This window comes from Rhipicephalus sanguineus, chromosome 3 (assembly GCF_013339695.2).
Source record: "Rhipicephalus sanguineus isolate Rsan-2018 chromosome 3, BIME_Rsan_1.4, whole genome shotgun sequence".
NCBI classification, from domain to species: domain Eukaryota; kingdom Metazoa; phylum Arthropoda; class Arachnida; order Ixodida; family Ixodidae; genus Rhipicephalus; species Rhipicephalus sanguineus.
This window is the reverse complement of record NC_051178.1, coordinates 212,428,552-212,443,014: the sequence shown is the minus strand read 5'-3', so window position 1 is coordinate 212,443,014 and position 14,463 is coordinate 212,428,552. Positions and strand designations below refer to the sequence as shown.

At 47.8% G+C, this 14,463-nt stretch overlaps 1 protein-coding gene across 1 annotated transcript in view; it reads left to right on the top strand.

The window, feature by feature from the left end:
• Positions 1-2,519: 2,519 nt before the first annotated feature.
• The window catches only part of LOC119386294 (diacylglycerol kinase eta), a 79,844-nt gene continuing 67,900 nt past the window's right edge, over positions 2,520-14,463 (top strand). The window contains exon 1 of the mRNA XM_049414294.1: positions 2,520-2,582. The gene's annotated coding sequence lies outside the window, so the exon portion shown is untranslated. The remainder of the gene's footprint in view (positions 2,583-14,463) is intronic.

Sequence of the window (14,463 nt, the reverse complement as noted above, 5' to 3'; positions counted from 1 at the left end):
TGGGAAGCTTCGCGATTTTCCCCCATTGTTCTGTTAAAATTACGCTCAGGGCGCGAGTATCCTAGTTTATTCGGGAGCCTGCGCGAGCACCAGCGATAACGCTAGAACGTTTGATCCGTGATGTATGAAAGACGACGCGTTCCGCCGATGCTCAGATTACCGACGACCGATGAATGTGATCGCCGCTATCAGTGTGCAGCGTGCTTTGATTGTACTTTCAGTTAATTAGTGTTCTTGGCATAAGTTAGCTCACTAAAGAGTTTCGCTTCTACAATTTGACTGCTGCCTTCCTAATCGTAGCTATGCCACGTGACAATACAATACGTCTCAGACGCTTCCTGGTTGCACATGTTCTTACATTGAAGGATAATTGTTCAAAGACTGCGCGTTAGCGAGTATATCGTTAACGAGCGCTTTACACCAGCAGGTAAGTAGAATATGAACAACCATTGCAGTTTCATGCCCCCTACATATACATACACTATGCGTCACAAAAAATATCGCTCCCAGCTTTGTTGCTGCTGTACCCCTGTCCGGTGATTCGGCATTGCGTAGCGGTGGTTTACGGACAAGCTAAATCTCCACGCCGGTATTTGCACCATCGTGTGAAGGCTTGTTACTGAAGTTCTTGCGATTATATGGCAACCGTCTAGCTGGTCGGCAAGCTGAGCAACAACTCCCATCCATTACAAAAAGACAAGCAAGAACCAATATCAGCGAAGTGTATAAGGAGATGTCCTGTTAAGCAGTTTAAACAAACCCCAGTAAGTTGTTTTGGAATTGAACTAATATAGTTCGAGTAGGAAGGACAGAACTTTTACTATACAAATAGATATTTCATTCAAATGAAACAAAATTGGTCACAGTTAAGAAATTTTCATGAAGACATTTTTGTGCATTTCGTTTGCTGCTACTTGATATAATAACAAATTTGCAAATGTATCGAAGTATCTTAAGATACAATTGGCAAGTATCGTATCGGATACATTTATTGCGGCAGTATCTTGTATCTGTATCTCAGATACTTCTTGCCTGAGTATCTTGCATCGTATCGCGATACAATTTCAAAGTATCTTTGCCCAGCCATGGGCACGGACTTCTTGCGTAGTTCGGTTGCGTCTGCCGCAAGCGCCGTATAACGTCCCGACGTTGGCCCGCGAAACACTCCGTGATTGGCTTCCCATGCCAAAATTTTTTCACGCTGTGCAGTCACCACTGCCGCACCGCATCACTCGTTCAGAAACTCCCATCGTTCCGGCGCACAGTTAAAGCGCTGCTGTGAGCAGGTGCCGAAGATTTTTGGGCCCGAAGCAGTCACGACGATGACGCGCAACATTACCGTTGTCAGATGAGCCGTATCGCGCGACCATGGAGTAAAAAAACTAGCTACCGTACCCCCCTCTCTTAGCCGTTCGGAGTGCCGCTGCTGACTGGAGTGGCCGCTCTTCTATCAACATGCATGCGCACCCACAAAAGCTGGAAAAAGAAAAATCCCTCCCGAACAAGCGCGTAACAAATGCTGTCACCTCTCCATGGCGTCCCTGATTTTTTCCTTTGTCTTGCCGTAACTGGCGGTACACGTTTCGTGTAAATAAGAGAGATAACTAAGGGTAGCCCAGTGAGCGCATGTTTTCATTTCTGCAGGAAACACCGTAACATCACGGCGAGAGAGCCTGAAGCCATGGCAGGTCATGCGGAACAGCTTGTGTCTCTGCATGACAATTTGTAGTCTTTCGGTAGCAGTCGTTCGTTCGAGTTATGGTGCTTGAGGACATGAACAGGTTTCGTTTCTTTGTCGTTTCTTTGAATTTCCAATAAAATGTTTGTATTCGAGATTCGACTCCAATTCGATATTTTTAGCACTATTAGGCACTATTCGATTCGAATTCGATTCGAGATGAAATTTCACTATTCGCACACCCCTAATTAGTGTTCCTACTTGCTATAAGAGTAATATGAATGCACCGAGGAGTTCCCACAAGTACAGTTCCCGACACAAACTACGAGAGACAATCCAATGTCACAGCACCCAAGTCTGCAAGAAAACGTCATCACAATATGCCATGGCACATTAAGAACCCGCCTCAGGGATCATAGGCCCTCTGTTGCGGAACTGTCGCACGTACGTTAACGATTATGAATGAGAGAAGCATGGAAATATAACATGTTCAAAGCAATGAAATGTCTTCCCGCGATTATTCGAGAAAGTCTAGTGTTTGTCTCTATCCAAGACCTACCTTGGCAGCTTCTGAGTATTCACTACTTTTATGCTACAAGTATGCTTCAAATTAAATCGTGGCTCACACTTTGGTGGCCATTGTTTAGTCAAACATACCGGACTGAACTTTCGCTGCGGTGTGCACACGAGCTAAAGTGGTGACCAATTCGAAGGTGGAATCGCTTCAAGCTTGACTGAACTGTATTAAACCGTAAGCGTATTTATTTAGTGGCAGCGGTATTGCGTGCACTGCCTCGGTCGTGGCCTGGCTGTCAACGGTTTCACCTTGTTCGTTTTGCAGAGGTGGAAGAAGCGATACTTTCGACTCAAGCCGCGGAAACTATACTATGCAAAAGACACCAAGGTGAGTGAGTCTCCTTACTGGAGCTGTTGCTGCTCTTCCTGCATCGGAAGTAGAGGCGCTTATAATAGCACTGTAGGCGGTTACTCATTATACGCTAAAGAACGTTAATAATGTAATAATTTATATTGTTTTACGTGCGAATACTGCGGCACGCCGTAGTGGAGGGCTCCGGAAGTTTTGACCATGCATGTGGTGTTCTCTAACATGCACTGACATCGCACAGTAGATAAACCTCTAGCATTTCGCCTCTGTCGAAATGTGACCGCCTTGCCGTGATCGAACCCGCGACCTGGGCGGTCAACAGCCGAGAACCGTAACCACAGTACCACCTACCACAGGGGCGGAATTTTCAGTCGACCAATAACGCTTTCCTTAAAACATGGAGGCACCGCACGTGTGCATGCTTGAGCGTGTATGGTTCCTGCGTCACGAGATCAACGGAGGGAATGTTGGAACATATATATATATATATATAATATATATATATATATAGATATATATATATATATAATATATATATATATATATATATATATATATATATATATAGAGAGAGAGAGAGAGAGAGAGAGAGAGAGAAAAGCAACAAAGAAAAATAATTCAGAGATACTTTCCGACGCGCGGAATCGAACGGCCGACCTCTCGCCTCGAAACGCACGGCGTTCCGACGGCTAAGACACGGAGAGTAGCGTCTTTCAGCATGCTAACGGCAAGCTATTTATATATACCATTTACTTCAGCGTGCTTTCTTACTCACCAGCGAGATGGCGTGATGTGCGAGCTGGGCGCGCTTTAAAGGTCGTCGCCCCGCTCCTGCGAACGCCGAGGCTCTTCGCCCTACGGGGCGTGGTCGCCTTCGTGCGCTTATCTCAAGGAAAGAAGGGGGTGGTGGAGCGGGGGGTTGTATGTCTTGTGCTTTCCCCGCGATGTCCGCGCTGAAGTCACAGAGCGTACGAAGGTCACTTCGCTCGCTGCAGCGGCCGCGTTTGCGAAAGGAGCCCGCTGTTCAAACAGAAATAAGTAACAACTGCGACATATAGTTCGCGCTGGTCCTGTGTGTACCTGTTCGTTTGTTTCCTGCGTCCTGCTTTATGTTTCAGCAGTGCGCTTCAAGTATCGAGCTGTGAAGCATGATAGCTCGCGCTCGTCCTGTGTGCGTTCTGTTCGTGCGTCCTTTGGGCTCGAGCGACGCGCTGGCAATTTCGAGCTGCTTTCCGTTCTTCTCGTTACATTCCAATTTCTTGCTATCTGCATTCATTGATTCGCCGTTGCGGCGAAACTTTCACTTTTTGAGTACTGATCAGCGTGTAGGTGTAAGCGTGTCATTGCAGTAATGTTCGTAAGCACTTGTTAAGTGCGGAGAACTTTAGAGGCCCGGCTTGTCGTCCATTCATCTCACTGGCGTGATCACGCTCCACAATAAGCGCTCAATACAGGCCATAACAAGGCTATCAATTCTCCAAAACCGGGTTAATACGAACGAGCAAGGTCTAAAATAATATAATTAACAGAAATAACCAAGAAGTAATCGCATTAATTAAAGGGACACTAAAGGCAAATAACATTTATCTCAGAGTGAAAGCTCAATGTATGACAACGTCTAAAACGGCAATATTGCCAACAGCAGTGTCCTATACTTACCGAGAAGTTTAAGCTAAATGTATCACGCGACGTGCGCCACGAGTGGGACATTTTGGAAATGATCCCGATGACGTGAGAGCGTCGACCTACAATTACTCACTAGTAATCACATAGCTGCAATAAAAAAAAAGAACCTTCCGTGCACCAAAAGACGTAATAAATGCTACTTGTTCGTTTCTGTTTGATTCACGAAAAAAAAAAAAGAAACCTCTTTGGCGTTGCCATGGGAATGGCGCGCGTGGTTCAAAGGTTCCGTTTTCGCCGAACTGCGCTTCGCCCGGTGCCCGGCGTCGCTCACGCGGTCGCGTCTCAGTGTAGTTTCGGTATCGCGTAATGCCGCGTGTGTTCTGCACGATCGTTAAAGTCGCTCTGACAGAAAGTTCGACAAAATGCCGCACGCATGTGATGTTTGCCGGATGCCCTAAAGTTATATGCTACCTAAAGGTAGCATATACAGTAACTCTAGGATGCCCGAATGGTGCACGCCGCCAGTGCACGCCTCCGCGCAGTAAAGGCGGGCAACGTTGGGCACGGCAACAGTGACGTGGGAAAGACCGCTTTCAGGCGAGTGAAGTGCGCTAACACGATGCGGACCACTAAAGCGTGATTTTATTTCAAAATAAGCACTTCTTTGGCACAAAAGTAGCACTACGAGGTTTCTGGGCCGCTATAGGCTTCCCAAGCAACGCTTAGCGGCGCTGCTGGATGGATGGATGCTATGAGCGTCCCCTTTATAACGGGGCGGTGACATGTCTGCCACCATGCTCGCAAGAAAAAAGGAAAAAAAAAAAAACTTCCCTTGTTTCATGCTGCCCTAATACCTTGTCTACATTGATTAAATCTATCGTATTATACCAAAAAAAATTATAAATTCACGTACGGTCTATCTCTCTGCCTCTTAAGGCAGAATGACCTTATCTCCCCCCCCCCCCCCCCCATTATTTATTTTTGTACTTTATCTCTACTCTTCTGCCACCAATACTCTAACCGTCTCTTACTTATTTCTATCGCGGACGTGTTCAGCTTTCCATTGTTTGTCCCTAAAAACCCAAGGCTTCCTGTAGACTCGTGCCCACAAGTATACCTGGGTGAATATCGCCACAGTTCAATCAGTACATGTTCCATCGTTTCCTTAGTTCCCCCGCAGCATGTACAGTGTTCGTCTTCGTTACTGAATCTCGCTTTATAACTTCGCGTTCTAAGGCAGCCCGACCTTGCTTCAAACAGTAAAGCGCTTCCCCTTGAATTATCATAAAAACCTTTCCCTCCTTATTTCGTTTTTTTCCCTTTCGGTAGTTACTCAGAGCCGGCTTCTTTTCCATCGCTGTCATCCAATAAGTCCTCTCCGCCTCCCTGACCTTCCGCTTAATGCTCCCTGTTGCCATATCGCCCGCACTGCTAGCCGTATATTTACTGGTGAGCCTCCTAGTTCTCTTTCTCCACTGCGTGTCAACGCTTTTTCTATACAAATACCTGAAAACCTTCTCTGCCCATCTACTCTTCTTCATTTTCCTCAGCCTCTCTTCGAATCTCATTTTGCTCTGAGCTTCCCTCACTTCAAAGCCTGTCCATCCCATATCACCCTTTACAGCCTCAATTGTCGTCTTCCCGTGAGCGCCCAACGCGAGGCGGCCCACCATCCTTTGATTTACATCCATTCCTGATTGTACCTCTGACTTCATGCAAACCACTGAGTTCCCAAATGTAAGTCCCGGGACCATCACACCCTTCCACAGCCCTCGAAGCACCTCGTACCTATTGTATCCCCATAAAGCTCTGTGCTTCATAATTGCAGCATTCCTCTTTCCCTTTGCTACCGCTGCTTTCTCTTGTACCTCCATATATCTATCCCCTTCATTTACCCATACTCCGAGGTACTTGTACTCGCTTACCCTCGGTATTTTTTGGCCCTGTATGAAGACCGCATGGTCTTCGTGATCATTGAATACCATCAATCCACATTTTGTTGCACTAAATCCTAGTCCTAGAGCCTCACATTCCCTTCCGCATATATCTGCCAGTCGCTGTATATCATCTTGACTGTCCGCAAATAAGACAATATCATCAGCATAAAATAGACCTGGAAGCTTCTGCTCAACCATCGTGCCGACCTGTTTGTGTGACAAATTAAACCCAATGTTGCTACCTTCTAGCGCTTTTTCCATCCTCACCATGTACAGCATGAATAACAGCGGGGACAAAGGACATCCCTGTCTCAGCCCCTTGCTAATTTCAACGCTGTCCTTGCTACTTATTCCTTCCCATTCTACACAAACTGTATTTTCTCGGTACATTTCCCTCAAAAGCTGTATACAGTCGTCCCCTATGCCCACTTCTTTCAATATATCCCACAAAATTTCCTGCTTAACGTTGTCATACGCTCCGGTGATATCTAGATAGGCTATGTATAAGGGCCTGTTTTCTATTTCGATATTTCTATACACTGGGTAAGAACAAACAGATTATCGTCTAACCGCCTGTCGATTCGAAATCCATTCTGAAGTTCTCCCAAAATATCATTTTGTTCTACCCACGCTTCTATTTTTAATTTTACTGCCTGCATCGCCAACCTGTATAGCACCGATGTAATGGTTAGCGGTCTATACGAGCGAATGTTATCCTTTTCTCCCCTGCCTTTATAGATTAAGTTCATTCTACTTTTTCGCCAACTGTCTGGTATTTCCCGCTCCTGTAAGCACTTTTCTACGGCTTTCAGCAGTGCTTCTTTAGTGTTATGTCCGAGTTCGTTAATGAGGCTGACGGGAACGCCATCTAAGCCCGGAGTAGTGCGCTTAGGAATTTTTCCTTCGGCCTTCTTCCAATTGAAATTCTCTAGTACTACATCTTCGTCAGTTGCACTCTTTTGCGTACTATTACCTACCGGGGGAATCCCTGGGTGACCTTTTTAAACGAATCGGCTGTTATCTTTCGGATGTAACCTAGCGCTTCATGCCCTTCCAATTGATTTCCTCCTTCATCTACCAAACGTTGTTGCATTGTGACAGACTTCCTACCTAGCGCTTTTAGGTGGCTCCAAAATATCCTAGGCGCGGCCTTCTTCTTTTCGCGAATCTCTGTCATCCAGCGTTCACTTTCACCTTTAATTTTTGCCTCGACTAATTTCTGCACGATGGATTTTTTGCTCTAAATATATTTCCCATATTTGGTTGACTTTCGTCCTGTGGCCGCTTCTCTTTTTTTGCCTGTCTGTGCTCCCGTGATGCCTCACGTCGCTTCTCGATCGCCTCCCGGATTTCTTTGTTCCACCAACTTTTTGGCTTTCTCTTTCCTTTCCAACAAATAGTTTTCTTCTCTTTTTCCATTTCTTTTGTGATTATATGTAGCAGCTCACTATACTTCCAGTCTTTGCCTGGCAGTTCGTCTACTTTTTCTTCGACTCTTGCGGCTACATTTGTTATTTGTTTGTCATTTAGATACAAGCTGCCAAATTTTGATTCTATGTTCTTATCTTCAGTTTATATCCCATTTGTAATATTATGCGTTTATGATCACTACCCAAGCTGTTAATGCCTTCCTCGTCTATTCTCATCTCTCTAAGTTTGTCATATATTCCTTCTGTCATGAGACAATAATCAATGCTCGATTGCCTGTTCCGACTTCCCACGTGATCTGCCCCTCACACTTCGGCCCCACGTTAACTATCTCAAGACTATGTTGCTCGCAGAGATCTACCAATAACTTGCATTGGTGTCTGAATATCCGTCAAGGTCACGAATGTGAGCGTTCATGTCCCCTAGAAGGATTATTTCGGCATCATGACCAAATTCTTTAATATCGGTACTTATGCATTTCACTATCTCCAGATTCTTTTCTCTGCAGTTATTCCCCGTCCACAAGTATGCTACACCTAGCCACGTTTTCTTTCCACCTACTGTGCCCGAAACCCAAAGGTGCTCTGAACACGTCTGCTTCACTCTATCCCATTTCGTTCTGCTATGAATTAGCATTCCAACAACCCCACCTCTCCTTTCTGATGTGATCCTGTTACATCCTTCCCAAATATAATTGTCAATATGCGGTGGCTCTTCCAAGTCTCTAAGGTGTGTTTCTGTAACCGCATAAACACCTATCTGTTCCTTGTTTAACTGTCCCTCAATCTCTAACCATTTTTCCTTTTTTCTGCCACCCTGCATGTTAATGTAACTAATTGCAACACGCGCCTTCTCCCTTCTTTTACCTTTTCTCCGGTTTTTTCGCTATACTGCCTGTCAAAGAGTCCCCCTGGTTGTTTTCCTCTTTACAAGCTACCCTGGGCACCGAAGGGCCCGCGTGCCCCCCAAAAAAGCTACTGCGCGTCCCGCAAGTCGCCAACCCACCTCATGACCAAGCCTCCTATCGAAGTGTATTCCGTCTCTTTGAAAACCACCCCACCTGTGCACCTCTCTGTTTATTTCCACTACCTCGATGCCTTTCTCTCGACTCATATGCCATATCTCTTTGTTTGCGTCGACAACCGCTCTTTGCAGGTTGACGTCACGCACCGGTACCTCCGGTATTGTGCATACCACTATCTGCACCTGAGGGGAAATGGCGCGCATGTCATCTACCCCTTTCGCTAATGTGGTCGCTAGTTCGGCTGATTCTTCATTCAAGACGTCGTTTAGACCTCCCGCGATTATCACGAGGTTACGTCCATTAGCCTTAGTTGCGAGTTTTGCGCTAGCTTGTCTCATCACTGATCCCAGCCCATGTCCCGGGAACTTCCCTATTAAAACTCGTTTGTCGCCTCTCACCCTTTCCTTGACTGCTTCTGCGCATCTAACTAAATTCGAGTCCCCGGCGATTATCACGTGTTCCGACTTTTCTGCTGGACTCTCCCGCACCTGACCACTGCCTCGGTATTAGCGCGTGCCACTGCTGCTGTATTGTCCCCTCCCCTTCCCAAAACTACTTCGCGGAAGCTAGGTCCTGTGACCCTTGCACCTGTCTTTTCCAAACCTGTTTCCCCCTTCGCGTCTACCACTGTGGGGGTCGATGCCCCTCTGTTCCCGCTGTCGCTTGCTTCCTTGTTCGCCATGACTACCTTTGCTAACCCCTCCTCGGCTGACTTAAGCCTTTCCCCCATAGCCATCGTTTTTTCCCGCTCTGTCGCCAACGCATTTTCCAGCTCGGCGATTCTTACCATGAGCTCATTCTGGGCAGCCATCATTATTTCCATTTTCGCCTCTAACTCGCATTGCTTACACTTGGCGTCAGCTCCCTCTGTCTTCTCATCCGTACCAACCTCTATTTTCCATCCCATTCCGCACCCTGAACACTTTACGGTCTTTTTGACCATGGCTAGATCGTTCACACGGCGGATTAAATACACTTAAAGCCAAATGATATCACTAAACTCCGCAAGTATGCTACACTGCAAATCACATGTGTACCTTTCAGCCACGTGGTGTCCAAACAAACAAATAATAATAAAAAAACCAGGTAACTGTCACACAGGAAACAGTACAAAGTTGTAAGCCCTATTAACCTTCAATCTAGTGGCTTATGTACTCATATAACTAAAAAAACAAGCTCGAATCATGCAAAAAAAAAAAAAAACTTATCTGACGCTGTCATTCCGGAGCCCACGAAAAACACGTCCGTTCTCTAGCAGTCCGCGCGCGGCCTTCAGGTCCGAACAGCGCCTCTCTGGCAGCGCCATCTCTGGCAGAAAAATAGAAACTGGTGTGTATAAGCAGCGCGCGTTTTCCCTTCTCTCCACCGCGTTGCCGCTCGCATCTGTGCACGTGCAGAGCTCTCGCGGTGCACTTGCGGCTTCAAAAGGATCTTCAAGCTTGACTGGTACTTCCGAAAAGCGAACTTGATAAAAGGAGAAAGGCTCGTCAATCTCGTTAACGGTGAAGAGCAGACGATCGACGACAACGACGCCCGACTCAAAGCGAAATGCATTTCCCAAGTCGCGATTACAGCGTGTAGGACGTATACGTCGAGGTAAGTCTCATTCTGTCATGTTAAAGATGAATAATGGTCCACATGCACTCCGAAATGAAGCCGTACACGCTATCGATGTTCTGCGGTGTGGACTACGAATCATATGATTGTTGTTTTGATATGACATGCTTACAGCAGCAGCCGTGTACTTTCGTGAACGAACGTTTGCAGCGTGCGAAAAAAAAATTATACGGCCATGGCACTGTTTCCTGAGAAGGTTAGAGTCAAGTCTTCCGTGCGGCTGGAGAATCACCCGCCGATTAAGACGCGAGGCAGCTAGCTGAGCTTTAACCACTGTGAAGCAAGATGAACTGCTCGCCTCGTTTTAGATGCGAGGTATCTTATGGCGGAGTTCAATCTAGTGGTGGTGGTGGTGGTGGTGGTGTGCGGCGTGACCACCCTTACTGCGCATGCGCATACCCTCGCCACTCCCCCTCACCATTCCTCCTGTCCTCTTCCCCTCTCCCTTTCCCATGTCCCCTCCCCCTTTCCACTCTTCCTCTGAAACGCGGGCTATACTCGCGGACAACTTTTCTTGGCAATGAAGGGAAGGCCACAGAGCCGAACTACGCGTGTGATACCGCTGAAGTATATAGTCCCACAATTGCGTCCGTGTTTTCTGCGTGAGAATAAAAGCAAACAACACTACTTCATTTTCTACGAGAAGCTGTTTAAAGAGAGGGTCAGCGCGCACCAAGTAGATAGTTGTATTTATATTTATGCAGTTCCATTTCGCGTTTTTGCGCCTGTGAAAACGTCGCACCTTTTACGTGCACCTCACAGTCAAAATGGCATCTTTGTCTTCAGCTGAGCGCTCGTCACCCTCCAGCTTTTCTGACGACTCGCAGAAGGAGGTTGTGACGAATTTCACTAACAAATGGCTGTCTAAGCCTGTGACGGCTGCTCGAATAATCAAACGGCCGTCACAGGAGATACGAAAGGTTCATAAACCAAACTAATTTCGAAACGCGCGCCGAACCGAACTACTTCGCGGAGCAGTACATGTGCAGTAGCTTCGCCCCCGTAGCCTTTCCTTCATTGCCAAGAAAAGTTGTCCGCGAGTATAGACATGCCGAAATTCTCTCCTGCGCAACGCCGCGATGAGCACCAGCGCATGCGCGTAACCTCCCCCTCTCTCTTCTCTCCTACGCTGCCCCCCTCTCGCACGCCTGTCGACCGCGTTCCCCGCTCGCCCTGTGAGAATTAAAGGGGTACTGAAACCATTTTTCGAAGGCGAGTTTACTCTGCCATACAAATCTCCAGTATGCACAGACGGCTCTGAGCAAGTGTGAAGCTCAGCAAATGCTGATATTTTTTTAACACGAAAGTGTTTTATGCCGGGGTCCACCAAGACTTCAGTGACGTATTTCCGTCACGGAAATCACGCGGAAAAAATTTACGCGATCAGATGGCAAAGAAAAGTTCTGTCAACGGGCATCGAACCCACGACCGCTCGGTCCGCAAACAACAGATGCCGGGCCCGCTATCCACTGCGCCGCAGTTACAGACTCTAGAGGCTTTACGAACGCGCCTTTTATATCTACCACTCTCCCGGTCGGCGGGGTGGTGTTGCCCTCTGGGAGCGGTAAGTAAAGTAATTCGTCATTACTGTGGCCTCCGCGACTAACACCTGCAACACGTTACACGTCCGTCCCATTCGGCGCGTTTTCAATAGAAGTTCAATTTTGTCAATGCCTTAACACAACGCGAGGTGGCGATCTTAGTCCAGGCGTCGTAAAAGCGTCGGCCTCGCTCATAGCACCATGCTAATCCAAACCAAAAATAGCTTTGCGACGCGCGCCTGCCTCACCTGGCTGTTACACCGCGTTCCCCGCTCACGCGCTCGCCCCGAGAAAAGTCGCGGCCGGGGGGCGGCACGACGCGCTTTGCGTTCGCCTCTAGTCCGGCCGTGGTGTTCAATCACATTTTAACATGCCGCGGGATGGCGACCAAGTTCTGCGTCCAATATGCGGCGCTCTTCTGGCTGTCACACCTCGTTCTCTGATTGCGCTTTCACCGTTAACTACCACAGCTACCACAAGGTATTGTATAATCATTTAACATGCACGTTAGTCGTCGGGATGGAGATGTGGCACCAATCATCAAAGTGGGTGCATGCACGTTAAACGGTACTATAGCTGCCAGACATCAATATATATTGTGCAAACTCTTATATCAAAGTACAGTAAACATTCAGTTACTTCTGTAAGGGCACGCTTTACTTTTGTGTTATTCCGATTCCTATGACGGACGGATCAACCATCTTTTAAATGCGAATGCATTTCTTAGTCGGGCTATGTGAGGCATCCGGCGTTGTCCGCGCACCTCTCCGCTCTCACTCCCTCTTCCATAGCAACAGCTGCGGGCGCGCGCGCTTATCCTCGCCCCTAGCACCCGGAGCAGGTGGTGCGGGCGGAGTAGCGGAGAGTGAGTGGAGAGGAGGAGCGCGCTCTGGCGTGTGAGGGCGCTCGCATCCGAGCTCCCGCGTGTGTGGAGAGAGCGTAGGAGAGGGCAGGTGCAGTGCTTCGCCGTTCCTTCTCTCGCCGTTCGCTCTCTCTCTTCCCTGCGCCACCGCCTATCAATGCAGTGCGTTTGTGCTGCCTTGGCACAGCCTGAAAACAGCGCGTTCTAAACGCGTTTGTGCTGCATTGAAGGCGGTGGCAACGTCCCTGAGGTGATTACGAACGCACGTAGGAAGCGTTCGTTGAAAGAGGCGCCCAAAAGGGAGACACTTGAGCGCGTCGATTTGTCCAGCTTTACGCCATTAAAATTACTACGCCGTGTACTCTCGGCGCAAGAATGCATTCGCATTTCCTCACGATTCCCTTCGGGGAGGTGGGGGTCATTTTTTTCGTTATTAAAGTCAATTTTTCCATGGCGCACCTACCGACATCGACACTAGCTTGACGTCAGCCTACAGTACTAATTCTGGTGACTTCACGCAGCAGTCTGGCTAGTTGTGATGACGTCAGGTACTAAAAACTCTAAGATGGGTGCACGTGCGTCACCAAAACATTCAAAATGGCCGCTTCTGCGTCACCAACGGAGCCACGGTGCGGAGCGGCCGTGGAAACGTCACTATATGTTGTGCAGCACGTTAAAGAAGCTCACACCGTGTTGTGACGTCAGGGTACAGTAGGAACTGAAACTAGCTTTGAAAAACATACTGTAATTACTTTTTCAGGTTGCATTCGCGCTTAGCACTACCTTTTCTAGGCTCCTGAGGTCTTGGCCTTTCATTTGACGCAAGAAAACGACAACTGAAAATTCTCGTGTCAGTACCCCTTTAACGGCTAGGCTAGAGGGAAGACAAGACGCGCGTAGCGTTCCTCTTCGCGTTCCACGACGCGAGGTCGGTAGCATGCCCAACGAATGCCAACGGAACGCGATCGTGCAAGTGCTCCGGCTTCGCATCGCCTCATGGTGTAATTTTTTCGGCTCTCGCGTCATGCTTGCAGTCTCTTTTTATGATATCGACTTGACAGGCGTATAAAACCTGCTGCGCGAACGCGGCTAGAAAATCGCACAAAGTCAGAAGGTGGTTACTTCAAGGCTGCAATTGCAAAGCATGTGTTAAGTGCCAGTTATATTTAGCGGCTTAAATATACATCACCCTAATAAAGTGACAAAAAGAAAGCAAACCTGCAGAACGATGTCAAAGCTTGCTGAAGATGCACAGACGTCCGTTCCGGCGTGATAAAGCAGCCTTCCCGAAGCGTAAATTGCAGGCGCCGAACTTCTGATAATGTGCCGAGTTCAGTAGTTGAATTCAACCAACCGCGCAACGCTAACGGTATAACGCGAGTGTGAACGTTCAACAACGACGGGTAGGTTTCACGAACACGGGGAATCAAAACACAAAGTTGCTTCACCTACAACCGTAACTGGACTTTCACAATGCGAGAAGACAACGAGTAATCATTACTGTAGTCGCGAGGTGCATGCGCCGCGTTACTTACCGATTCCGGTAGTCGAAACGAACGAAAGCGATGAACTCAGGCAGCCAAAATAGAAGGCGAGACAGCGCTGTCAGCTATCCACGCTTGCCGCCTTTATTTCTCGTGCGACACGCCCGGGAACTTTACTCTCTTCCACATCCGCGGCTCAACAGAGCTCAGGCCCCCACACTACGGCTTTTGCAAACGAATACATATCCTAACCCGTGTCTCCTACACAGATCTATCCCGATATTTATACCGACAGTTCTTGTCCCTCGTGCGGAGAAATATCCACTTTAGAACACGTGCTCTGGTGGTGTGCCCGGTCACACTCTACAGTCGATAACTCG